Here is a 27,740-nt window from a genome sequence, read left to right on the forward strand (position 1 = left end):
ATTTTTCAAATATATTTATTAGTTTTCTCAGGATTCGAAAAAAATTAATGCATTTAAATATAATTGGACCAAGATTTTACGCCTATCCCCTCATATTTGATAAAAAAAAAACAGAAATAATATTGATTTATTTTAAATCAATGAAAAGGGAGTCGTGAGTTGCAACGACGACGTCGACATGGGGGGGGGGGTCGTCTCTAAACGACGAATTACGTCGGAGAGGGGGAAGGTATTAAAAAGTTCAAATATTTTACGACGTAGTTTATGGATGCTCCCTACCATAATGAAATTTAAAGAGTTACACTGTTAATATATACGACAAAAAGTAAAAAAAAAATAACGGAAAATACTTTTGCAAAATGACTGTCATTTAAAGTTCATAAATATTTGCAATTATTTGCATTAAAAATTGAAATTCATTTTATCTAACAATAAAACACTGAAAAGTCTTGTTTTCAATACTTTCACAAAATTTATTATATTATAATGTTTTGTCACATGTCACAACAACGATCAACTTAATGTTTTGGCAGATTGCCTTTTTCAAGTGATTTATTTTTAGTCCAGGGCGCATCTGTTTTGAGATGGACGTTGAGAGGTGACTCAATTTTTTTTGCAGAAATGGCTTGAAAATAACTCAAATAATAATATTTGAGTTATCCTCCCTCTCAAAAAGGTCCGGAACATTGTTTAAATAATCAAAATGTCAAAATATGAAGGAAAAATTCGATTTTTTTATTGGTTTTTTGTTTATAACTTTAAAACTATTAATTTCTGAAAAAAGTTGGACTGACATAAAAGTTGGGTAATTAAATTTCCTACAATAAAGAATTGGTTAAAAATTTAAAAAATAGTCACCCTTGTTGCAAAATAGCAATAATTGTGAAAAAAACCATACAAAAACAAGTATTCGCATTTTACACTTTTCAACCATTTATGCTACACTTAGGACCTTCATATTTTACCCAGAAAAACTTTATGATATAGTAAAACAACACTGTAAATTTCATTAAGATCGGTTTAATAGATTTTGCAAAATAAATTTTGCAATCCAGATTTCGCAAAAAATAATCATTTTTTTAAATGTTGCAGGAATGAAAATAAAGCTGATAACAAGTTGAATTTTTTTTCTTATACAAGCGTACTGTACATTTCATTTGCAATTTTCAAAATTAAAATCGATTAATTACCACGGCGTCAAGAAATTTTTTAAATAAACATTAATTTTTGGTGCTACGCGCAGGACTGCGTTGTTCGATTCACACAAGTTGATTTCCACCAAAATTTCTTCCAATCTTTATCTAATATATTATTTTCTTACTCTATATTTTGTTATATTTTAATATTTTAATTTCACAAAAATCAAACTAATTTTATTATTGTTTGTGAAATACTGTTTAAACAATTGCATATGTTTAAAAATAATAAACTTTTATTCTCTAAGTTAAAATAAATGACAAAGAAAGTTTTTGCTAAAAAAGTGTTATTTCAAAGGATAGAGTATGTGTTTTTATTTTGCAATAAACAAATTTATTTATTTATATCAAAATGTAATAAAAGTTAAAATGTATCAATCATTATCAAAGGCCATTGGAATGCCCAATCAGAGCAAACTATCCGCTGTTCTGCGCATAGCACCAATAATTAATGTTTATTTAAAAAAATCCTGACGCCGTGGTAGTTAATCGATTTTAATTTTGCAAATTGCAAATTAAAGGTACAGTACACTTTTATAAGTAAAAAAATTTCAACTTGCTATCTGCTTTATTTTCAGTCCTGTAACATTTTGAAAAAATCAATTTTCTTTGCGAAAGCTGGATTGCAAAATTTATTTTGCACAATCTATTAAACCGATCTTGATGAAATTCACAGTATTGTTTTACTGTATCATATAGTTTTTCTGGGTGAAATATGAAGGTCCTAAGTATAGCATAAATGGTTGAAAAACGTAAAATGCAAATACTTGTTTTTGTATGTTTTTTTCGCAATTATTGCTATTTTGCAACAAGGGTGACTATTTTTTAAATTTTTAACCAATTCTATATTGTAGAAAATATAATTACGCAACTTTTATGTCAGTACAACTTTTCTCGAAAATGAATACTTTTAAAATTATAATAAAAAAACGAAGAAAAAAATCCAATTTTTCCTTCATTTTTTGACATTTTGATTATTTAAACAATGTTCCGGACCTTTTTGAGAGGGAGGATAACTCAAATATTATTATTTGAGTTATTTTCAAGCCATTTCTGTAAAAAAAATTGAGTCACCTCTCAACGTCCAAATGTACTAATATTTTTACTGATGCGCCCTGGTCTATTTACTATGTGTCTGCATTTTAATGCCAATCTAGTACCACGCTATGGTACGACAGAAATTATAATAATAGTCTCCCGTTTTATACCGCTGACGCGGCTTTGGGGTTATAGCAGGGTAGTCTGCTATATCTAGGGCCTACGGTATACAAGGAAGGTAACAGGGCCAGTGCTACGCTTCAACCGCCTATTATTACCCCTGGTTTTACCCAAGCTACTCATTTTATTCAGGCTGAGTCGACCTGGGGCCTATAGACATTTTTTAAAATGTCTAGCTGTTCTTGCCGGCGCTAGGTCTCGAACCCAGGTCTACCAGCACCGCGAGTCAGACATCCTACCGCTGAGCTACGCCGGCCCTGCGACAGAAATTCCCATGTCAAAAAAAAAATATTTCATGATAAAACTGATAAGCTAATAGCAGTAAACAATGGGTACAACGAACAAACAATTAACTAAATATTAAATCAGAAACTCAATATGATAGCTCTGACATTAGTCTTCCCACCACACAAAAGAACCCAGTAACTACCTTCTGCTCTATCACATTTTTTTTTTGAAAAATGGCTTTGGCAGAGCCAATTGGCCAGACTTGTTTGTGATTGATTGCAGATTCATAGTCATAAATTTCTTATAAACATAATAGTCGAGGAAATGAAGCTGGAAAAATGGCAAGACCTCGCAATTTTTTCGTCCAGCATCGATTTGTACAAAAATTTGGGATTAGGCTCATTTCACCCTCTAGTTCATTTTCTATATTGAGCAGTTGTACGCTTTTGGTTTTTTAAGGGTAAAAACCACCCCTAATTGTAAAAAATTATAAAATAACATTTTAAACTTTAATATTGTCAACATTTGCTTCTTATTAGTTACATAATGATTGTTTTGTGCTTTAAGATATAATATCACAGTATTTCAACCCTTAAAACCACCCTTATTGAAGCTATATATGAGAAGTTTACTTATCCTAAAAGAATAATTTCGGCTTGCATCAATTTACATAAAAATTTGGGGTTAGGATCATCTTACCCTGTACTTCATATTCTATATCATGCTCAAGGGCGTTGATTATTTTTAGGGGTGTAAACTACCCTTATTGTCAAAAATTATATAAAAACATTGTAAACTTTAATATAGGTAAAATTTGGTTTTGACTGGTTAAATAATGATTGTTTTATGCTTTAGGATATAATATCGTAATATTTCAACCCTTAAAAACCACCCTTAATAACATTGCAATTTTTATAAGTAGACAATTTAATAGATCTATACAGAAAAAAAGTAGAATTAAAGAATCAAAAAAACATTTATTTACACAAAAATACGAATTTACAAATATATAAAAATACACATACAAATAGTTTTTTAGTCATCCAGTATACGAGCCGGCTATGTGGTATTATGTAAGGTACATTGAAAATGCTCTATAAGGGGACTATTCGAATTTTTCGAAAAAAATAGTTTTATAAACATAGCTCCTTCAGTTTTGGCGATAAAAAGTTTTTTCAATAATAGTTTTGTAGGATTTTTGAAAAGTAATAAGACTGTGTAAATTAAATTCCGTAAGATCCCTTAATTTTTAATTGAGGTGGGTTTAACGGGCTCGAATAAGGGGATGTTTGCTCGTAAATAGATATTTTAAACAGCTATATCTCGCTAATTGTTCACTGTAATGAAAATCTATGGATAAGGAAATTTTAGCTATTAAAAAAGCTACAATTTAGTAATTTATCATTTTTTTTTGTATCTCCAGTATTTTCGGAGATAATTTGAAGAAAATGATAAAAAATGCAAAATTGCAAAAAATCAATTTTTCTTTAAACTCCAATCTTTCTAAAATTGGGCCTTTTAAATAGGCCAAACTTCTTGGGTGTATTGATAATATAAACATAAAAGAAATCACAAAAAGGCGAAGACCAATTTTTAGTTACAAGGGTAGTTAGGGGGTTGTTTTCACTGTTTTTTTCGTAGAGAAAAACAGGTACCGACTTTTTTTTTGATCAGAAATTGCTCAATTTTTATGCTAGAAACTTTTTAGTATTTTTTTTGAAAGATCTTATTGTATGCTTGAAAAATATCATGTAAGTTTTCCTGGAAAAATACAAAGTTTTCCCGTTATTTGGTTTTGATTATTTCAAATTATGCATTTGACGAAAAAAGCTAACCTTTAACATGCCGTATCTCGGTTTGTATTGGTCGTAAAAATATTATAGAAAAACATTTTCATTTGTGTTACTAAAAGATACAATTTTGATATCTACAGTTTTTTTGATTAAATGCATATTTTTCGAGTTATTCTTAAAAAACCCTCTAAAAAGTCGATTTTTCCGTCGAAAAACTGTTACTTTCAACCACGAATAACTCGAAAAATATTAGTTTTACGAAGAAAATGTAAAAAACATTTTTTTCTTAAAATTACTTTTTACATCGATTTACATGATTAAAATGCAATAAAAAAATTCCCACCCCCGAGATGGGGTGGCAACTACCTCCAAGGTTTTAGCGTACAGCAGCATGATATAGAAAATGATCCTTGGACTATTTCCTACCTTCTGTGAAAATTTCAAGTAAATCCATGCTAGACGAAAGAATTGCGAGCCAAAATGCTTCATTTCCTCGACTATAAGTACATTCTACAATATTATTTTTATAGATAGATTGGTACATTGTGTAGCTTTTTTTATTTTGTTTTTTTTTTTAATTATTTTACTGGTTTTTTAATATATATTTTAATTTGTACGAAACACTTTTTTTTACTTCTTTTTTTTTCTATTCTTTTTTATTCTATATATTCTATATATTCTTATATTCTATCACATATATAGGCCAATATCATCAACAAAAATAGCCAAACACATAAAAAAGAAAGGAATAACACCAGCTCTCAGAACTAACAAATACTCAAGCAAATACGTTAAGAACAATAAAAGCCAAAAGGAAAAGCAATTACAGAGTGGTGTTTACAAACTGACATGTGGTTAGTACGACCTCCTGAACAAAAACTTACATCGGTCATACTGGCACAATCTTTGACAAACGAATAGCGGAATACAAAATGGCTTCCAACAATAGAAAAAAAAATTCTACGTACCCAATTCACCTTCTAGATTCTAGATCATAATCATTCTTTTAATGAAGAATTTCAAATAAGGGCATTAAGGTGTCTTTATTAGAATCTAAGGATATTAAAAAATGAAAAAATACAGATTATATAATTTTGAATGACCAATTTGAAACAAACAGCTCCCCACTCCTTAACCTGTTCAGTTAGAGACGTTAAAATGCAGGCACATAGTAAAATAAATCACTTAAGAAAGGCACTCTGTCGAAACAAAGTGACATTAAGTTATGATGATTTCAACCAAATCAATATACAGTGATGAGCATTAGGGTGGGTCGAAAAACAATAATGTTTTATTTTTTAATCGCTATACCGCGGAAAACTTGCCTTTGGGGTATATAAGTAAAATGCAAAGTAAAATAAAGTTATATACTGAACCCCCAGCTAGCGCATCCCACTTAAAATTTAGTTTTTTTCAGAAATCAGGACATTTTTCAATTATTTTTACAATCTTTAGCCAATAATATTTGAACGTGCTATAGTGAAAACTGTTTAGTTAATAGTTTAAGACATAGGAAATAAATTTGAAACAGACAATATCTTTTAATTTGCGGTAGCGCAAAATACTCAAAAATTGTTAAAATTCACATATTAGCACCTTAAAAAAGGTGTGGTCTAGTATGTTGTGTTGGGTGTTATTAGCACAATCCATTTTTTGTTCTTTTACTTTACACTCCATTTAATTGAAATATAATTATTATAGTGTGTTTAAAGTTATAAATAATATAAATAAAACAACTTATAATTTTAATAACATGTTTAATTGAAACAAAAAATAAACCAAATTATAGCCAAACAGTGTCAACAAATTAAATGAAATTTTTACTTTAGAAAGAGTCTTTCAAAGTCTGTCAAACTTTGGCATCGAAGCTCTGGATGCTACGGCAGATCAGCTTGTTTATAGATCAGTTTGTTTATAACCGTTAGAAATTAAATAAATATAAATAGAAATGATCAGAAATTTATTAGAACTCAAGAAAAACTTTAATTTAAATTTGTTAATATGTGTAATAAAGATATTCTTAAATATAGTTTGCTTTTTGCCAATTTGATATTTGATCATATTATAGTTATTTCAAAAAAAAATTAAAACGTAGCTTCCGAGAATTCAGCTTCTTTTATTTCCTTATATTCACTTTTAGTCGAGCTGTTTGCTTTCTTTTTTTAAATGGGCTGTGTCATTTTACATATGCCCTATGCTCGTAATAAATTCAACGATAAGCTATATTGCCTGTAATATATTTACGCCAAAAAGGGTATTTTATTTTTTTACGTCCAAAAAACTCCAAACTGAAATGATAAAGAACCAGAGCAACTCATAAATTAACCAACTTCGAAAATATTATTAGATTTTTAGAAAAATGGTCGTATAAATTTTAAAATTGTATACACAACCTTGTAATGAGTGATTTTTATATTTTTCGTCTATGAATTCGTCTAGCCTTCGTCGTCCTTCTAATTAAAAACCACTCCACTCCAACTCCTGGAGGTGGGGTGGGGGTAACTTTAACATCTTAAATAGAAAGTCCATTTGTTATTGCAGATTTGGATTGCTTACAAAAGTAAGCAACTCTTATTCGAGACATTTTTTAGAATTGTGGACAGATGGCACTATAATCGGAAAAAACGATTTTTTCGTGATACCATGGGTAAATTATAGAAACGGTCTAATATCTCGAGAAATACATTTCCAAATAAAAAAACCAAAAAATACATCTTTTATATTTTTTAAGAAGCTATCGAATAACATAAAACACGACCCTCCACTCCACCCCCTGGAGGTGGGGTGGGGTGTAATTTTAAAATCTTAAATATGAGCCCCCATTTTTTATTGCAGATTTGAATTCCTTACTTAAAAATAAGTAACTTTTATTCGAGACATTTTTCGAATTATGGATAGATGGCGCTATAATCGGAAAAACACTATTTATTAGCGCCATCTATTAACAATTCTAAAAAATGTTTCGAATAAATATTACTTATTGTTTCTTGAGGAACCCGAATCTGCAATAAAACATGGGGATTCCCATTTAAAATTTTGGGTGGACTGGAGAGTCGTGTTTGGTGTTATTCGATAGGTTCTTGAAAAATATTAAATACGTATTTTTTGGTCTTTTATTTGGAAGTGTATTTCTCGAGATATTAGACCGTTTATATAATTTACCTATGGTATCACGATCAATCGTTTTTTCCGATTATAGCTCCATTTATCCACAATTCGAAAAATTTTCTCGAATAAAAGTTATTTTTACGTAAGCAATCCAAATCTGTAATAACAAATAGGCGTCTCCGTTTAAGATTTTAAAGTTACTTCCACCCCACCTCCAGGGGATGGAGTGGGAGGTCGTGTTTAGTGTCATTCGATAGATTTTTGAAAAATATTAAAGGAATATTTTTCAGTTTTTCGATCCAATCTTCATTTCGCGAATTATTCGATCGTCCCAGGCGACGAGCTCCACCCTGGACACCAGGTACCTCGGAGAACATCGCCGTCATGAAATTTGTGTTCGCTGACCTCCAAAACACTCAAATATAAAAATTGACCTCATTTCCGTCAATATTTCCTGAGAACTAAATTTTTCATTTTCCATCTCTTCAAGATGCACTTTGAAAATACATTTTCTCATGAACAAAATTTTGTGCCAGAAAATAAATTTAGTTCACAAAATTCCGTCATCTTTTGCGTCATTTTGCCAGTTATTGCGCGCTCATCACTGTATTGTTTAGTGTACTAGACAATCTATGAAAAATGAAATGAAAAATACGTGTTAAGATGTTTCATATTTTCTTCATAAAAACGGAGCCCCATGTAGAAAACAGACGAAAGAAATTTTTCATCATAAATTGTACAAGGAACTCAAAAATATTTTTTAGTTTGAAATGTCTCAGTGGCGTACTATTTTTTTCTCTAAAGACCATTACCCGTATGCACGCCAATTATGAATATAAAATTCTTAATTGTATGTAAAAAATGGGCGATAAATACCTTTTAAAACCCATTAAATTTCATTTCATAGTATCAATTATTTATTTATTTCCTAGAATAAGTGCACACAACCTTAGCAGTAGTTGGATTTATTTAAGTTATCGCGATGATTGTTTCCGATATTGTATTGCAAAAAACTCTTTGGGATTTCATCAATCTTGGCAACTTTGAAATTTTTAGACAAATGTCCGATTTGGGGTTAAAAATGGCCGATTTCGCAATTTTCAAAATTTTCAATCGTTTATATAACAAAAACTATTAACTTAAGAGAAAAATCACTAAAAACCTTTTCTGTTTGGAATGATTCAAAACACCTAAAAAAAATTTGTTCGATGCAAAAAAAATAATTTTAGGAAAAACCCCTAATCTTTCCCCTCGCCTGGCAAGGTCTTATGCGCTTCAGAATCGCCTGTCATTGTACACATTTTTTCTAAATGATTTACTCAAACACATACTTAAATTTAAACCTTACAGGAGAAAGTTTATTTTACCCCTAAGCTATGCACTTTTCGATTCACCTGGTAGATACACGTGCACCGCTGATGCCTGCCAGGTTATGGTTTTTAGCCTTGGTGTGCTATGAGTTATCACTAGACAAATTTCTAGCCTTACAGGACGACCGTTAGTCGGAGGGTTCACTAGCTCTTAGACTAATACTCTATCGGCAACAACCGCGTTTTTACAATTAAAAAAATGGTAATTTTTTATAAACAAATTAAATATCTCATAAACTACTCAATATTTATCAACTAATTTTTTTGTCGATTTATAGCGATATTATAGCGCTACTTTTTCTGCAAAACATAATATTTTATAGTGCTTATTTATATTGCAAATAATATTTTTTTGCAAATTTGTTTTTCAATTTTGATTTACAATTATTTAAATAAATTAAGGGTCAAATTTAATTTAGTCTTAAAGTCTTACTAAAGTCCCATATAAAAGACTGTTTCTTCATCTTTGCAGAAAAAAATTGTAAAATCCTTAATAAAAACAAGAATTGCCGCAGCAGTTAAAAATGTAAATTTTGTGCAAAAATTACCAATTTTTAATTATTTAAACAATGATCCCCTCATATGAATCATATACTTTCTTGAAAATATCTTTTGTTTTGACCTAAACTTTAATAAAAAATTTATTCCAACCTGTACGGAATTACAGTTTGATTTGATTTTATTTTATTGGGCTATTATTGTTTTATTGTTTTAGAAAAGCAGATCTGATAAATATAATCATATAATTTAAAATCAAGTTTTTGAGGTTTTAAATTATAAACTAATAATTGGGTGAATGTCATTAAAGAGAACTTAAAAACAGCTTTCAAATAAGATATTACCTGCGATACGAACTAATTTAAAATAATATTACAAAATTGATATTGACCTATTTAAAGTTAAACGTTATTAAAAAAACAATGCACATGTGTGCTGGTTTCTTTCCTTGAAATTTATTAATTTCATTTTTATGGTTCATAAACTAAGGGGAGGAAACTTTAGACGCAGAAGTTAATTTATGTAGGATATTAATATTTTTCATTTACACTTGGTTGCTTCGTAGAACTTAGGTAAATGTGTAAAGTCGATTTTTGTCTTCAGATTATTTCCTGTTTGCAAGTTTTTGTGATCTTGTTTTGTTCTAATAAAATTTATGTAATTTTTTAACAAGGTTTATTTAATTATAATTTGGAAATCTGACGTAAACAAAATTCGAGCATTATACTAACATACCTAGGTTTCAAGTACAAAAATTGAGACATGTCTCACGTATTCATCCACAGCGTATAAAAAGTAGTATAGATATTGAAATACATATTAAAAATTAGTAACTTTTTATGTTGAAAAGCTTGTTTAACGCCTTTTTTATTTTATTTTTTCGTATAGATAACTTTTTATGAATTATTTAAAAATAGTAGAAAACAGCAATCATCGTGTTTTCTTTTATTTTTAAAATAGATATCAATATTTTATAACAAAATTTTTAAATTTTAAGACAGTAGTATATCTCTAGTCATCGCGATAACTTAAATAAATCCAACTACTGCTAAGGTTGTGTGCACTTATTCTAGGAAATAAATAAATAATTGATACTATGAAATGAAATTTAATGGGTTTTAAAAGGTATTTATCGCCCATTTTTTACATACAATTAAGAATTTTATATTCATAATTGGCGTGCATACGGGTAATGGTCTTTAGAGAAAAAAATAGTACGCCACTGAGACATTTCAAACTGAAAATTATTTTTGAGTTCCTTGTACAATTTATGATGAAAAATTTCTTTCGTCTGTTTTCTACATGGGGCTCCGTTTTTATGAAGAAAATATGAAACATCTTAACGCGTATTTTTCATTTCATTTTTCATAGATTGTCTAGTACACTAAACAATACAGTGATGAGCGCGCAATAACTGGCAAAATGACGCAAAAGATGACGGAATTTTGTGAACTAAATTTATTTTCTGGCACAAAATTTTGTTCATGAGAAAATGTATTTTCAAAGTGCATCTTGAAGAGATGGAAAATGAAAAATTTAGAACTCAGGAAATATTGACGGAAATGAGGTCAATTTTTATATTTGAGTGTTTTGGAGGTCAGCGAACACAAATTTCATGACGGCGATGTTCTCCGAGGTACCTGGTGTCCAGGGTGGAGCTCGTCGCCTGGGACGATCGAATAATTCGCGAAATGAAGATTGGATCGAAAAACTGAAAAATACTCCTTTAATATTTTTCAAAAATCTATCGAATGACACTAAACACGACCTCCCACTCCATCCCCTGGAGGTGGGGTGGGGGTAACTTTAAAATCTTAAACGGAGACGCCTATTTGTTATTACAGATTTGGATTGCTTACGTAAAAATAACTTTTATTCGAGAAAATTTTTCGAATTGTGGATAAATGGAGCTATAATCGGAAAAAACGGTTGATCGTGATACCATAGGTAAATTATATAAACGGTCTAATATCTCGAGAAATACACTTCCAAATAAAAGACCAAAAAATACGTATTTAATATTTTTCAAGAACCTATCGAATAACATCAAACACGACTCTCCAGTCCACCCAAAATTTTAAATGGGAATCCCCATGTTTTATTGCAGATTTGGGTTCCTCAAGAAACAATAAGTAATATTTATTCGAAACATTTTTTAGAATTGTTAATAGATGGCGCTAATAAATAGTGTTTTTCCGATTATAGCGCCATCTATCCATAATTCGAAAAATGTCTCGAATAAAAGTTACTTATTTTTAAGTAAGGAATTCAAATCTGCAATAAAAAATGGGGGCTCATATTTAAGATTTTAAAATTACACCCCACCCCACCTCCAGGGGGTGGAGTGGAGGGTCGTGTTTTATGTTATTCGATAGCTTCTTAAAAAATATAAAAGATGTATTTTTTGGTTTTTTTATTTGGAAATGTATTTCTCGAGATATTAGACCGTTTCTATAATTTACCCATGGTATCACGAAAAAATCGTTTTTTCCGATTATAGTGCCATCTGTCCACAATTCTAAAAAATGTCTCGAATAAGAGTTGCTTACTTTTGTAAGCAATCCAAATCTGCAATAACAAATGGACTTTCTATTTAAGATTTTAAAGTTACCCCCACCCCACCTCCAGGAGTTGGAGTGGAGTGGTTTTTAATTAGAAAGACGACGAAGGCTAGACGAATTCATAGACGAAAAATATAAAAATCACTCATTTTTTTTAGGGAAACTCGACGACAAAAACCTAATGTTGATGTGTGTAGGATGTTTAATCTTTGAAAGGTTGTGTATACAATTTTAAAATTTATACGACCATTTTTCTAAAAATCTAATAATATTTTCGAAGTTGGTTAATTTATGAGTTGCTCTGGTTCTTTATCATTTCAGTTTGGAGTTTTTTGGACGTAAAAAAATAAAATACCCTTTTTGGCGTAAATATATTACAGGCAATATAGCTTATCGTTGAATTTATTACGAGCACAGGGCATATGTAAAATGACACAGCCCATTTAAAAAAAGAAAGCAAACAGCTCGACTAAAAGTGAATATAAGGAAATAAAAGAAGCTGAATTCTCGGAAGCTACGTTTTAAATTTTTTTTGAAATAACTATAATATGATCAAATATCAAATTGGCAAAAAGCAAACTATATTTAAGAATATCTTTATTACACATATTAACAAATTTAAATTAAAGTTTTTCTTGAGTTCTAATAAATTTCTGATCATTTCTATTTATATTTATTTAATTTCTAACGGTTATAAACAAACATTAATCCTAATAGACGGAGAGGCAGCGCTGAAAAATCTCTTTGAATTTACTAAAGCTAGATTTTTCACAGTTGATTACTGTGAGTGTGTAGAGAAACATACTGTGGTCGGTCAAGCGAAACGTAGAACAGGGGTTACTGAGAGGGTATCAAAGTTGCTTTCCTACGAAGGTAATTATTTCCATTTATTAAGGCTGAAAATCAGTACACACATTCTAAATTATATATAAATAAAAGTTATTATAGTCGGTCAGCTGTATGACGGGACAGAGCCGGTCGGTCAGCCCCAATAGTCGATTGAGGAAATGAAGCATTTTGGCTCGCGATTTTTTCGTCCAGCATGCATTTACTTGAAATTTTCACAGAAGGTAGGGAATAGTCCAAGAATCATTTTCTATATCATGCCGCTATCATACGCTAGAACCTTGCCACCCCGTCTCGGGGGTGGGAATTTTTTATTACATTTTAACCATGTAAATTCAATGGAAAAAGTGATTCTAAGAGAAAAATGTTTTTTACATTTTCTTCGTAAAACTAATATTTTTCGATTTATTCGCGCTTGAAAATAACAGTTTTTCGATGAAAAAATTGACTTTTTGAGAATACCTAGAAAAATATGCATTTAATCAGAAAAACTGTAGATATCAAAGTTGTATCTTTTAATAACACAAACCAACTTATTTTCCAATAATATCTTTAAGACCAACACAAACCGAGATACGGCTTGTTAAAGGGTAGCTTTTTTCGTCACATGCATAATTCAAAATATTCAAAGCCAAATAATGGGAAAAATTTGCATTTTTCGATGCCAACTTAAATAATCTTTTTTCAAGTATACACAATTAGACCTTTCTAAAAAATAATAATAAAAGGTTTCTAGCATGAAAATTAAGCGACTTATAATCAAAAAAATGTCGGTACCTGCTTTTCTCTACGGAAAAATCAGTGAAAACAACCCCCTAACTACCTTCCTAATTCAAAATGTGTCTTCACCGTTCTGTAGTTCCTTTTATATTTATGTTATCAATACACTCAAGGAGTTTGACCTATTTAAAATGCCAAATTTTGAAAAAATTGCAGTTTAAAGAAAAATTGATTTTTTGCAATTTGGTATTTTTCACCTTTTACTTCAAAATATCTCCGAAAATACTGAAGATACGAAAAAAATTATAAACTACTAAATTGTAACTTTTTTAATGACTAAAATTACCCTGTGCATAGATTTTCTTTACAGTGAATAGTTAGCCAGATATAGCTGTTTAAAACCTCTATTTACCAGCAAACCCGCCTCAATTAAAAACTAAGGGATCTTACGGAATTTAATTTACACAGTTAGCTCTCTAAAAATCCTACAAAATCATTTTTGAAGAAACTTTTTATCGCCAAAAATATGTAGAATATTTTTCGAGGTATTCTCAAAAAACCCTCTAAAAAGTCGATCTTTTCGTCGAAAACTGTTATTTTCAAGCGCGAATAACTCGAAAAATATTAGTTTTACGAAGAAAATGTAAAAAACATTTTTTTCTTAGAACTACTTTTTCCATCGAATTACATGGTTAAAATGTAATTAAAAATTCCCACCCCCGAGATGGGGCGGCAACCACCCAAGGTTTTAGTGTATGATAGCGGCATGATATAGAAAATGATCCTTGGACCATTTCCTACCTTCTGTGAAAATTTCAAGTTAATCCATGCTGGACGAAAAAATTGCGAGCCAAAATGCTTAATTTCCTCAATCGACTATTGGGCTGACCGACCGGCTCTGTCCCATCATACAGCTGACCGACTATAATAACTTTTATTAATATTTAATATAGAATGTGTGTACTGATTTTCAGCCTTAGTAAATGGATTTAATTTCCTTCGTAGGAAAGCAACTTTGATACCCTCTCAGTAACCCCTGTTCTACGTTTCGCTTGACCGACCGCAGTATGTTTCTCTACATACTCACTCACAGTAATCAACTGTGAAAAATCTAGGTTTAGTAAATTCAAAGAGATTTTTCAGCGCTGCCTCTTGGTCTATAAAAATGTAATCAATTGGCTCTGATGTTTTGAACAGAAATTATTTGGGGCATTATTAGATCTTGTAGGACACTCCTCAATAATGTGATCGTGGTTTTCTTCATAGTTACATTGAGGGAACTATTGCATATTCCACTTATACAACATGTATGGTGTATGCTCATAATATTTCATGTCTATTAGATTCTATTAAGCATAGACCATATCTTGCGTGGAAGATCAAAACCTGGTGGATTGTAAGTAACACAGGGCATACTATTATTTTGCTACGCATTCTCTACTTGAGACCGTGTATCGTTATATTGATAGCTTCTTGCAAAATAGTACTTAACATTTTTGTTGGCGGTTTTGTAAAATGGATTCATACTTTAGTCTCAACACTCGGATGGGAAAATGGGCCCCTCTATCCCGGTTTTTTATGTTTTGTTATTTTTTATTGGCACGTGCCTTTTTTATATTAGTTTTTTGGATGGCCTCGATCTTTTTTGTGAACTAATGACAAACACAGACGACCTTCATAACTCTACATAGAGTTATTAAGCTATCATGACCTAAGAGGACAAATTAACAAGGCCGCTGTCTTGTCCGGATGTTTGAGAGATGTGGTCTGGAATAACCCATATATGAGAATGGACAGCAAAGTTAGAATTTATAAAACTTGCATCAGACCTGCTATGACCTATGCCATTGAATCAATAGAAGACACCAATAAAACAAGATTTGGAAAACTTAAGAACCGCAAAATGCTAAACTTGAGGAGCAAAGTGTTCAACCAGTATATCCTTCCTATCATGACATATTGATGTCAAACCTGGATCCTAACCAAGACAAATATGAATAAACTAGCCACAACAGAATTTTAGGTATACGACTGTCAGATATAAAGAGAAACGACTGGATAAGATCAAAAACTCAAATGGAGCTTTGCAGGCCACACTGCTATACAAAAAGATGAACGTTGGAATGCCACAATTCAACATTGGAGACCTAAGAAAGGTAAACGACTAAGAGGAAGACCACAGATGAGATGGGTGCTTCTTATAGTGCCTATTCGTTTCGAATATTGGCGATCATTCTGGCTATAATTATTTTATTAACTGATGCTTTAATAGTCCATTGAAATGTTACATTTAGTGTGCATTTCTTAGAGGAGTCAATTTTATTTTTTTAATGTGTAGGGGGGTTCAGTAGAAGCTTAAGTTCAAGTTTTTGGGGTTGAGGCCCTTGTCCCCCGGCCGCCATCTTGGAAAAAGAGGTGCAAAGGGCTTTCGCGCTGTATCTCGTAAACTAGCTACCCTACAGAAAATTTAATTTCACATAAAATGAAGCAAATTAAATTTTCTACAATTTTATATCTATTACATTTTATCGTAAAGTGACCAACAAAAAAGTTATAAACAAAAATAAGAGAAAATTTTGTAAGAAATTTCCTTTTGGAGGTTATAACTTTTTTTACGTTCATTTCACAATAAAATAACATCATAGCGATTTTGTAGAGAATTTTTCAATAAACAATTTTCACTATAAAGTTGTTTAATTTTATTTATTATCTAGGTTTTACAGCGCTCCAAACTTGACCAGATTCTCGAATTCTCGTAGAAAAATAATGCTTTTCTATCTATATATTAGACGAGCGGCATTAACCGTTATGCCAACCACGAAAATCAAATTTAAGGTGAATGATCAATTTTGGTCTATTTTTATGTTTTAGAGGTCGCTGAATCCGAATATGAACTTTATTTTTATCTAGAGTTGGTGGAGCATGTTAAAAAAATAAATTTTATACAAAAATGCCAAAAATAAATTTTGATGATTTTTCAAACTTACCTCGCTGTATCTTTGGTCGCTGTAAATATTTCCTTTTAAAAATTTTACTGTGTCATCTTTGAAGTACGTAGATAATAATGAAATTTGTCCAAAATGTTTAAACACATTAAAAAAGGAGTTGTTAATTTATTAACATTTTGTCATCATATTTCGTTAGTTTCATGTTTACTTAAAAAAGTTGAGTGACAAACTTTTTAGTTTATAATTTTAACAAACACAACAATAAAATATAGTTCATGAAGAAGTTTTTTGGAAAATTTTAAGTCAAAATATGTAATAGGAAAAAAGTTATGTTACTTCATATACAAGCGGCACACCCCAAAAAACGCTTATATCTCGAGATCCTGACCACGGTGTGGTGAATGGCTAATTTTGATCATACTTTATGATTTTGATATCAAAAATCGTTTTTTTTTGCTCTGCTTAAGAATTTTGCATTTTGCGGTTGCGTCATTCTTCTTCTGAAGCGGCGAATTTGTCCTCAAACAACTTCTTGGGCCTTTTCTATATATGCTTAGAGTTATAAGTTTTATAGTGGGAAGAAAGTGTAACAAAAACGAGGTTTTGTTGTGGCAGAATAGATATAGCTTTAAAGGATAATTACTTATTTATGGAAGTTTCCTCAAAATAGGCTAGCTGGAAATTGAAGAGACTAAACAGTAGGGATCAGGGAAGGATCAGGCCGTATTTGCACGCCCTAGTAAGACGGTACCTATAAGTATGTACAACCACATTTAATAAAAAAAAACCTATATACCCTATATACAATTTTTACACTAGCTAATTATCCGACGTACTAGGCTAGTACACTGCTGTCGATAATGCAGGTTTTACAGTAGAAAAAAAATATGTAATGAATTTAGTATGAATAGGTATTTACCTTAACAACTTATTATTAATGAGGGTTACAATATTGGTTGACAATACCGTATCTAATCGGAGGTGACAACATCCGACAACTGGAATAACTATTATTAAATAGGATATGACCTAGATACTGTGCACATTATCTTACATATGGTTTATAAATCCCAGGCTATTTTAAATAAATTAAATAAGGGTGAAATATAATAAAAATTGTTGAAAAATATTGAATATTATGTTAATTATGGTTAAGAAAAAACAATGAGGGTATATTATTATTAGAGTGATTTGAAAGTTATTGATACGAAGAGAAAAAAAATAGTAAAATTGAAAGTTATTATTAAAACAAATTGACATGCAAATTTAGTTATATAAAAACCTGTCCCTACAAAAAGTAGGCGGATTGCTTCTTCCAACCTTCGGTGAAGATGATGAGGGGAGAGCCAAATAAGGTATCCTCTGGTTCCCAACCCTAGGGAGGTACTCCACACCAACAGGAAGGTACGGCAAGCAGGTAGCTGCCCAGTATCGGAAAACTCAACTTTTATTCCACAAAAACCAAACAAAACATCCACATTCCATCCAAAATATCCCCAAAATGATTATGTATTCCAAAAAAACAAATTAAAGTATGATTGACTTAATTTTCCATCTTCTTATTTTCTTCCGTGGCCACTGTTTTCCAAAAGGAAACTTGGAAATAAAACTCTTCCTCTCACCGCACAAATCCAAAACAAAAAATAGCTCCTTCCAAAATAAACCAATCTTATAATAAATGAATATTTTAACTAAATATTGTATTCTTTAAACAGTGACCACGGAAAAATTTACTTGTTCATCCAACCAGATTGAAAATTGAAGTCAATCCTCTCCGATGGGCGATATGACATGCCCCTCCGTCGGAAGCCGTACAGCCACAAGCTAAGACCAGAATTCCCCAAGCGTAGTACCAACCTTCTATTATATTTGGTCACAAATCTAGGTAACCCGTTCTAAGCACGAACGCATAACTGGTTGCATACTTATTAGGTGGCTTATAGGAATAAATATAATAATATCGTAACGATGGCACTCATCGTTACATTCCCCCATTACTCGGAAAAAAAATTGATCTTAGGAACAATTTTTTTCCATATATACTTATAAATACTCAATGCAAGTATTCATAGAGAAAAATCACACGCTGTGGGATCCAACACAGGCGTGAACAAACCAAATAGCAAAAATATAGTGCGAACCTATGATTACTTCACTACTCTAAACTAACCTATCGTAGGACATCGTCCAATCTCGTAGGACCAGTCCTCTGATATATATCCTAAAGACCAAATTGTGTTCCAGTTGATTTAGTAGATTTATATAAAACCCCAAATTATAGTCAACAAGAACACCATAACCACAATATTCGAATACAAAACTTAATATAACCTATACGACGACTAACTTACTCACACTTACAGCTGACTCGATCGATTATACCTAACCGCAAATTATGAGTCATGTAAATGGGGTTGTCTTAATGACCAATATATCACATATGGTACCAACATACATAGTTAAGGTTTATTATAACCCTTTGCTAAATTTCATAATTCAGATAAATTCTAATCAAAAAATGTCGAATGGGACGAGTAGTACAAACCGTTCTATCGATGGACAACAGATTTAAATAGAGCATATCCAAAGTGAACAGTCCGTAGAAATCTCGTAGCCAATTCTCAACATGCAAAAAAAAATAGACCACAGTATAACCTAACCTAAATATAAGAGTCATTAACAAGAAAGGGGAAAATTTATTGTAGCAAGACTTTTATCCTAAATTGATCCGACAGTGGACAACAGATTTATAGGGAAGCATATCCAAGGTGGAACAATCAGGCAGATTTAATTGAGCAATGCTACACTTAGCGCTAAATGTGCTAATAATGATTACATATTGGGTACCATGAACCTAATTCAACTGATCATCAGATTCGTATCAGATTCAATGGGAGATCTATCTAAGGGTAACTAATCGAATAGTTGACCTAACAGAAATTAGCTTACTCTGGGACTCTTTAACTATAGCTATAGCTACAACAGATTGATAAGAATGGCCAGATGAAGCTAACCAATATTTCGAAGTCATCTCTCATGAAAGAATTCAAGAAGTCACATATTAATAACTCTTATAAATAAATCCAATTATGGAAATACTAGAGAACAGGTAAATCAATTTCTAAAGAAACTGCAGATTAAGAAAATGTTCCCTAGTTACTCACAGAGAACAGGATATTGATCCTGACCCTAAGGTACATATGAACAAAAAAAAATTTAGTTCCTCGGAAAGATGATGCTTGAACAAAATAATCCCTCGGTGAATACAAAAGCTACAATATTTCAATATAGTAAAGAAGTTACCATCATTATCAGAATAATAAAATAGTAAAACTTAAGAAGGATAGATAAACATACAAGTTAAGACTAAGTTTCTTCAGAAAGAATGTAAACTGAAAATCGAATATGAATGCCTAGTGCATGATTAAAATGATGATTAAACATTCTATCATAAAGATTCAGCATCTGAACTAATTGAGGTATGGCTTGGAACTAGACAACTGTGAGCAATGAAATCTGCTTCCTATCAGGTGCACAGTCGATAAGCAACAAGTCTCGAACCCACGTATTTGCATAGCCAAGCTAGGCAAACCACTTTCCTAAGAAATGTTCACTACAATAAATAATGAAATGGTTTCATAGTCTTTGTCATAAATTTAATCTCAATTAACTTTATCAAAATTTGGACACATGAAGTATGACTTTGGAATCACACTGTATACTAAAATTGCATTTACCCAAACAAATATCACAATGACTTCTTTAGACAAAAATAAGCTAATGTACCAAGGAATCATGCTAAGCACTGTTCCATTAACTTTCCAGTAGAAACTACAAAATCAAACACAAAACTAAACCTATTTGGTAGATACACTAATCTACAAGTGATGACATATATAAGCATAATCACATACAAGGTGTTAACAGTTCCATACCAGTTCAATATTAAGCCCAACTAAGCTAAATCTCAATAATAAACTAATGACATCTCAGATACATAGAATATGGAAAGCTAGAAAGACTACTATAATAGATAAAACATAGAGTCCCTATCTGGTGACTAAAATCAAAATCCAATCGTTAACCTATTCATTGAACAATCGAGTATTTCTAAAGTTTAGAAAGAGGAATTAACTTGATCAATATTGTTAAGTTAATCTTCTTCTTCTGATGACGAAGTTTCTAAGTCGTTGACAGTATTATCTGGTAATAAGTCCTTTATATGAAATCGACCAAGTTTCCTGTTGGACGAACTATCTTTTAATTCATATATTAAAGGAGAGATTACTTTACTGACAACACATGGGACATATTTCTGACAAAATTTGGCAGAAATAGCATCACCTTTACTTGACTTAACAAAATTACGTTTTAATACCCGATCACCAACAAAGAATCGCAAATCTCTTTTCCTCAAATTGTATTGACTCTGTGACTTAAGGTAAGAAGATTTTAACTTCTTTCTGATGTCTGCAAATATTGGAGGCAAAGTCTGAATATCATCTAAACGCTGAAGCTTCTCAGAGATCTGAGGGAGATTTGTGGAATTGTCCGAAATTAAACCAAAATAATCACCAGACAAAGCAATATTCCTACCAAAATTTAAATAAGCTGGAGAACATTGAGTAACTTCATGGACCGAAGTTCTTATGGCTTGAGCTATTGAGTGAATATACTGGTCCCAAGCTCTGTGATCTGGATATGTGTATGATCTAAGGGCTGTTACAATACTGCGGTTCACTCGCTCACTATGATTAGCTTGCGGATGGTATGCAGCATTATAAAAGATCTTCTGAACTTTGTATTTAGTTAGAAGGTCTTTAAAAGCCTTAGACACAAATTGAGGACCATTGTCACAAGACACAATTTGGGGAACACCAAACAACAAAAAGACTTGTTCCTCCAAATATTTCACAATGGCAGGGACAGTGGCATTCCGAAGAGGAAAAACTAGTGGAAATTTTGTAAAGTAGTCCACAACCACCAAACAATAGGTATAGCCATTGTAGCTACGAGGATATGGTCCAATCAGATCCATGGATATCATCTGCCATGGGAAGTCAATGTTCCTAAAAGTACCCATTAATCCAGCTTGTGGCATAGTACTTGGCTTGCAAGTAGCACAAACTTTGCATCTAGAAATATATTTCTTGATATAGGTGCGCATGCCAGGCCAATAATATAATTCTGCTATCCTACTAAATGTTTTATAAGAACCAAAATGACCAGATGTCACATTATCATGAAATGTACGAAGAATTTCATCCCGGTTTGCTGTTGGGACAACAATCTTCCAATCAGACATATTAGACAAAGCTTCTACTGAACTAACAACATGCTTATAAAGGATATTATTTTCTACTTTAAAATCAGGATACTGATCAGGTTCTTGGGTAACCTTTTCCACCATTTTCTGATACCATGCATCCGGAACTAAAGTGGATAAGTCAAGAAGATTGACATCAAACGTTCGAGACAAAGCATCAGCTACTACAACCCCATTTGCCTTACGATGGACGATATTATAATCAAAGGCTGACAACTTACAAATCCATCGAGACAAACGTTGGGATGGGTTACGCATAGAATGCATCCAGAGTAAAGAACTATGATCAGTAATAAGGGTACACTTACGACCTTCTAAATAGTAGCGGAAAGCCTCCAAGCCATGAATAATAGCAAGGAGTTCACGCTCTGTAGTGGAATAATTTTTCTGAGCCTTATTAAGCTTCTTACTAGTATATGCTATGGGGTGTTCAGAACCATCTTTCATCTGAAAGAGTACGCCACCTGAAGCGGTGTTTGAACAATCCGTCATGAGGTAAAAGTGTTCACTGAAATCAGGTGAAGTCATGACCGGAGCACTGGTAAGAGCTTCCTTAATGCGATGAAAAGCATCATCGGCTTCAGGAGTCCAGGTGATAGTCTGGCCCTTTTTCCTATTCTTAAGGAGGTCAGTAAGGGGTGATAATAAAGTAGAATAAGAAGGCACAAATCGACGATAGTAACCACACATGCCCAAGATCCTACGTAATTGTGTAGTAGTTTTAGGAACGGGGAAGTCCTTAATAGCAGTTACTTTATCAGGGTCTGTTCTCAAACCTTGATGATCAACAACATATCCTAGAAATTTCAAATTAGGACGACAAAAATTACATTTCTCTAAATTAACAGTGAGATTAGCCTCTTTAAGGCGTGAAAATAACTTCTCTAATATCTCAATATGTGAGGAAAAATCAGGAGTAACAACTATAATGTCATCTAAGTAATAAAATACAAATGGTTCAAGTTGTGGACCAATAACCAAGTCCATTAGACGACACATTGTTTGTGGAGCTGAAACTAGACCGAAAGGCATTGTGACAAATTGAAATAACCCTTTACCACTGACAGCGAAAGCAGTATACTTCTTACTCTCTTCGCTTAACGGAATTTGTAAGAAGGCTTTGGATAAATCGATCGAAGAGATATATTTGGCATTCTGAAGTTTGCTAAGAATTATATCTATCCGAGGGATGGGATAAGCATCTCGATTAGTAGTGATACTATTAAGTTTGCGACCATCGAAGCATACTCGGAATGATCCATCCTTCTTCTTCGTCATCCATAACGGCGAACAATACGAAGAATTTGACTGTTCGATAATGTTTAGAGAGAGCATCGAATCAATTTCTTTACCTAAATCTGCTTGCCATGCCTGAGGTATGGGATATTGATATTGTCTAAACGGAGTTGAAGTGTTCACTTCGATAGTATGAGATATTAAATGTGTACGGCCTAATTTATCTTTGGAAGAGATAGAAGAAAATTTAGAGATAATATTCTCTAACTGGTTTTGTTCTAAGCTAGACAAACTAGAGAACTCACGAATGGCACTTACAGTTGCGACATTAAAGGAAGATATAAATAACGAAAAATCTGAACAGTTTAATGTACTATTAAATGCATTTAAGAAATCCATGCCAAGAATTATAGAATTTTTAACTGAAGGGATAACATAAAATGTAATCATTTTCCGAATATTGGCAACTACGATTTCTGTGTCAAATTTACCTGTAATTGACTGGATTGCACCATCTGCAGTAGAGACTTGTAAAGAAGAAATAGGCATAACATTAATATCAGTATTTTCTAGTAATTTCAGCGAATACGAACCTATTAAAGAAATGTTCGAGCCACTATCTAATAGAGCTAAACAAGATTGTCCTAAAATTTCAATTTCAAGATAAGGTCGGTTATCATTATGTTTCCTAACTAATAACGAATTTATATCAAAATCCAAAATATCTGATTTATTTTCAAAATTATCTGGTATTAACATAGACATATTATTATTATTTACAAACGTACAACCTGGTATAGAATTTGGAACTGTTTCCTCGTCTTAATTATGCTTATTACTAAAATTCCAGCTTAAGACTGGAGGGGATAATCTACGATCAAGCGAACCGTACGAGTCAACTGAAGTGTTACTAACAATTACTTTTTCCCTGATTTCGGTTGGCGTGCTGGTCTCCGGTTGGAAGTGTTTCTTCCTTCCTGAGAGGTGTTCGAGCTGCTGGCGGGTATTGGACCTGAAGCTTCGTCTACAGCTGCGGTCATGTTCCCTGATGGTGCTGCTGTTTGAGGAACGCTCAGGGTACGAGCCTCTACATGCTCGTTTCCCGAACACTTAAAACAGTTACGTTTTAATGTGTTGTCTCTACCACAACCGTGGCAAAAAATCCGCGTTTGGGGTCTGGTACAATCACGAAATGCGTGATTAGCTTCCCGACAATTCCAGCAAGAAAAAGAAGTAGTCACAGACACATTCGGTGTATGGGGTCTAGATTGCCAAGAACGATTTCTTGAGGGTTGAGAATTAAAACCAACAGGACCAGAATTGAATTGCGAAGTGGTAGGGGAATTAAGAGACCAAGATAGAGTTTCCTCTAAGCGTTTACATTTTTCTGTTAGGTCTTCTATAGTGGCTATATCAACCAGTGCCAATTGGGCATGGTAAAAGGGTAACAAACATTTTAAAATTATCTTTATTTTTGCATGATCTGTTAAAGGAGTATCTAAACGACTACACATACCCAACATGGTGTTAATAAACATAGTCACTGATTCTCCCGGTTTCTGCTTGCGGTTCTTGATCTCGTCTAAGAGATCAGTTTGGAAAGAGTACGGCAGAAAGTCAGATTTTAGTTTCTGAGCCAAATCAGTCCAAGTGGTAAAGCTACCACGGTTGTTCATAAACCACGTAAAAGCATGGCCTGTAAATAATTCGGCAGAAGCCGAAAAAAGATCTTCCTCACTCACACCTCTCGAAACACGAAGACATTCTACCCTATCTAAAAATGAAATTACTTGGTCATAATGACCTTCACCAGAAAACGAAACTCCCCACTTATGTACCTGCACAGGCTTGGGATGTAACAAGGAATTAGAGGCTTGAACCGAAGAAACAGGAGTGGACGTGGCTAGAGGATTTACTCGAGAATCGAGTTCACCTTCTAGACTGAGAATCCTAATGGACATAGAGCGTTTGTAAAGTTGTTGCTCCTCATCTGAGCAACATAATAAGTGGACACGACCAGAGATATGAGCAAGACGTGAAATGTATCTAGAATACATGCTATCCTGGACATTCCCTCTAAAATTATTTATCTTTTGCGTAAGATCCTCTAGTGTCTCATTTATTCCCTGTTGTTGTTCCAGGAAAGGAATAGCTGCAGCTGAAATTTGTCGGAAACTCCTATTTCCTTGCTCTTGTTTAAGAGCACCACGCAATAGACTACGTTTTCTATCACATTTAGCGGATTCTTCAACCTCTATTTCCCTTATCCTCAGCTCATAATCTACCTCCTTAACTAACAAATGCTCTGGCTGAAAGGTACACATGGTGGTAGGAAAAATTTAGTAACAATAAACCCAACCCAACAACGACAAACCGAACCCAACCCAACAAACTAACGACTAAATTAACCGACTATCTACTAAACAATCTGCTCAACCGACGAGCTGCTAAACTAACGACCGAATAAACCGACAAACCAAATATAACCGAGATATATATTTGGGGTAGATATTTAAAATAATTTAAGTAACTGTTTAAACGAAAATGTATATAAAAAATGAAAACTTTATAAATTATATATAGGTATGGTAAGCAAAAATTTAACTAACTGTAGTATATTGTGGCTGCACCTAAATCAAAAGTAGTAATGTACCTAGATATCAAAAAAAAAATAAATCATTCAAAATTTTTCAAAATAAATATCCAGGTATCACCAAACCGACCAGACCGAAATGTCAACCAATATACCTGTTCAAATATTATCCTACTCACGATTTACAATTATTATTTTAAATAAATTAAAATAGTACCAATACAGCAATACAAGTGCACTAGTGTATTTTCCAAATAACGTACAAAAGGAATCAAAAAAAATATCTCTATATAATTACAAAATATACAACAATGAACCAGAAAGATACTTACTAGAAAAATTTACAATAAGCAACAAAATAAAGAAAGGTACTGTCTTACTGAAAATCGGGCCCCACGTTGGGCGCCAATTGTAACAAAAACGAGGTTTTGTTGTGGCAGAATAGATATAGCTTTAAAGGATAATTACTTATTTATGGAAGTTTCCTCAAAATAGGCTAGCTGGAAATTGAAGAAACTAAACAGTAGGGCTCAGGGAAGGATCAGGCCGTATTTGCACGCCCTAGTAAGACGGTACCTAATGAAATACTGGAATGATAAAGAAAATAAATGAATATAAGGAGTAATGAAAAGAAAGGGAACTACTGACCAAGAAGATATTCAGAAGTAGTGTTGAGCGCCAGGGAAGGATTTTATAAATTCTTCTCCACGTGACCTATATTGCTGTACCTAACTGATACTATTAAAATGGTACTATTAAAATGGTAGGATAATAAAACATATAAGTATGTACAACCACATTTAATAAAAAAAAACCTATATACCCTATATACAATTTTTACACTAGCTAATTATCCGACGTACTAGGCTAGTACACTGCTGTCGATAATGCAGGTTTTACAGTAGAAAAAAAATATGTAATGAATTTAGTATGAATAGGTATTTACCTTAACAACTTATTATTAATGAGGGTTACAATATTGGTTGACAATACCGTATCTAATCGGAGGTGACAACATCCGACAACTGGAATAACTATTATTAAATAGGATATGACCTAGATACTGTGCACATTATCTTACATATGGTTTATAAATCCCAGGCTATTTTAAATAAATTAAATAAGGGTGAAATATAATAAAAATTGTTGAAAAATATTGAATATTATGTTAATTATGGTTAAGAAAAAACAATGAGGGTATATTATTATTAGAGTGATTTGAAAGTTATTGATACGAAGAGAAAAAAAATAGTAAAATTGGAAGTTATTATTAAAACAAATTGACATGCAAATTTAGTTATATAAAAACGTGTCCCTACAAAAAGTAGGCGGATTGCTTCTTCCAACCTTCGGTGAAGATGATGAGGGGAGAGCCAAATAAGGTATCCTCTGGTTCCCAACCCTAGGGAGGTACTCCACACCAACAGGAAGGTACGGCAAGCAGGTAGCTGCCCAGTATCGGAAAACTCAACTTTTATTCCACAAAAACCAAACAAAACATCCACATTCCATCCAAAATATCCCCAAAATGATTATGTATTCCAAAAAAACAAATTAAAGTATGATTGACTTAATTTTCCATCTTCTTATTTTCTTCCGTGGCCACTGTTTTCCAAAAGGAAACTTGGAAATAAAACTCTTCCTCTCACCGCACAAATCCAAAACAAAAAATAGCTCCTTCCAAAATAAACCAATCTTATAATAAATGAATATTTTAACTAAATATTGTATTCTTTAAACAGTGACCACGGAAAAATTTACTTGTTCATCCAACCAGATTGAAAATTGAAGTCAATCCTCTCCGATGGGCGATATGGCATGCCCCTCCGTCGGAAGCCGTACAGCCACAAGCTAAGACCAGAATTCCCCAAGCGTAGTACCAACCTTCTATTATATTTGGTCACAAATCTAGGTAACCCGTTCTAAGCACGAACGCATAACTGGTTGCATACTTATTAGGTGGCTTATAGGAATAAATATAATAATATCGTAACGATGGCACTCATCGTTACAAAAGGTCAAAAACAGATTAATAGTAGCATAGAAATGTTAAAATCATAATAAATTGTATGAATAAAAAATATATATAGATAGAAAAG

General features: G+C 32.3%; 1 protein-coding gene and 1 long non-coding RNA gene across 5 annotated transcripts in view; one reads left to right on the forward strand and one right to left on the reverse strand.

The window, feature by feature from the left end:
* The window catches only part of LOC114325217 (Ca(2+)/calmodulin-responsive adenylate cyclase), an 897,698-nt gene that overhangs the window by 665,042 nt on the left and 204,916 nt on the right, over positions 1 to 27,740 (forward strand). The window lies entirely within an intron of this gene.
* Positions 17,245 to 27,427, reverse strand: LOC126879605 (uncharacterized). Its single transcript, XR_007696152.1, has 2 exons — positions 27,279 to 27,427; positions 17,245 to 18,095 (listed from the first exon to the last, which is right to left on the reverse strand). It is a non-coding gene; the product is annotated as an uncharacterized LOC126879605 (long non-coding RNA).

The sequence above is a fragment of the Diabrotica virgifera genome, chromosome 2, assembly GCF_917563875.1.
Source record: "Diabrotica virgifera virgifera chromosome 2, PGI_DIABVI_V3a".
In the NCBI taxonomy this organism is placed as follows: Eukaryota; Metazoa; Arthropoda; class Insecta; order Coleoptera; family Chrysomelidae; genus Diabrotica; species Diabrotica virgifera.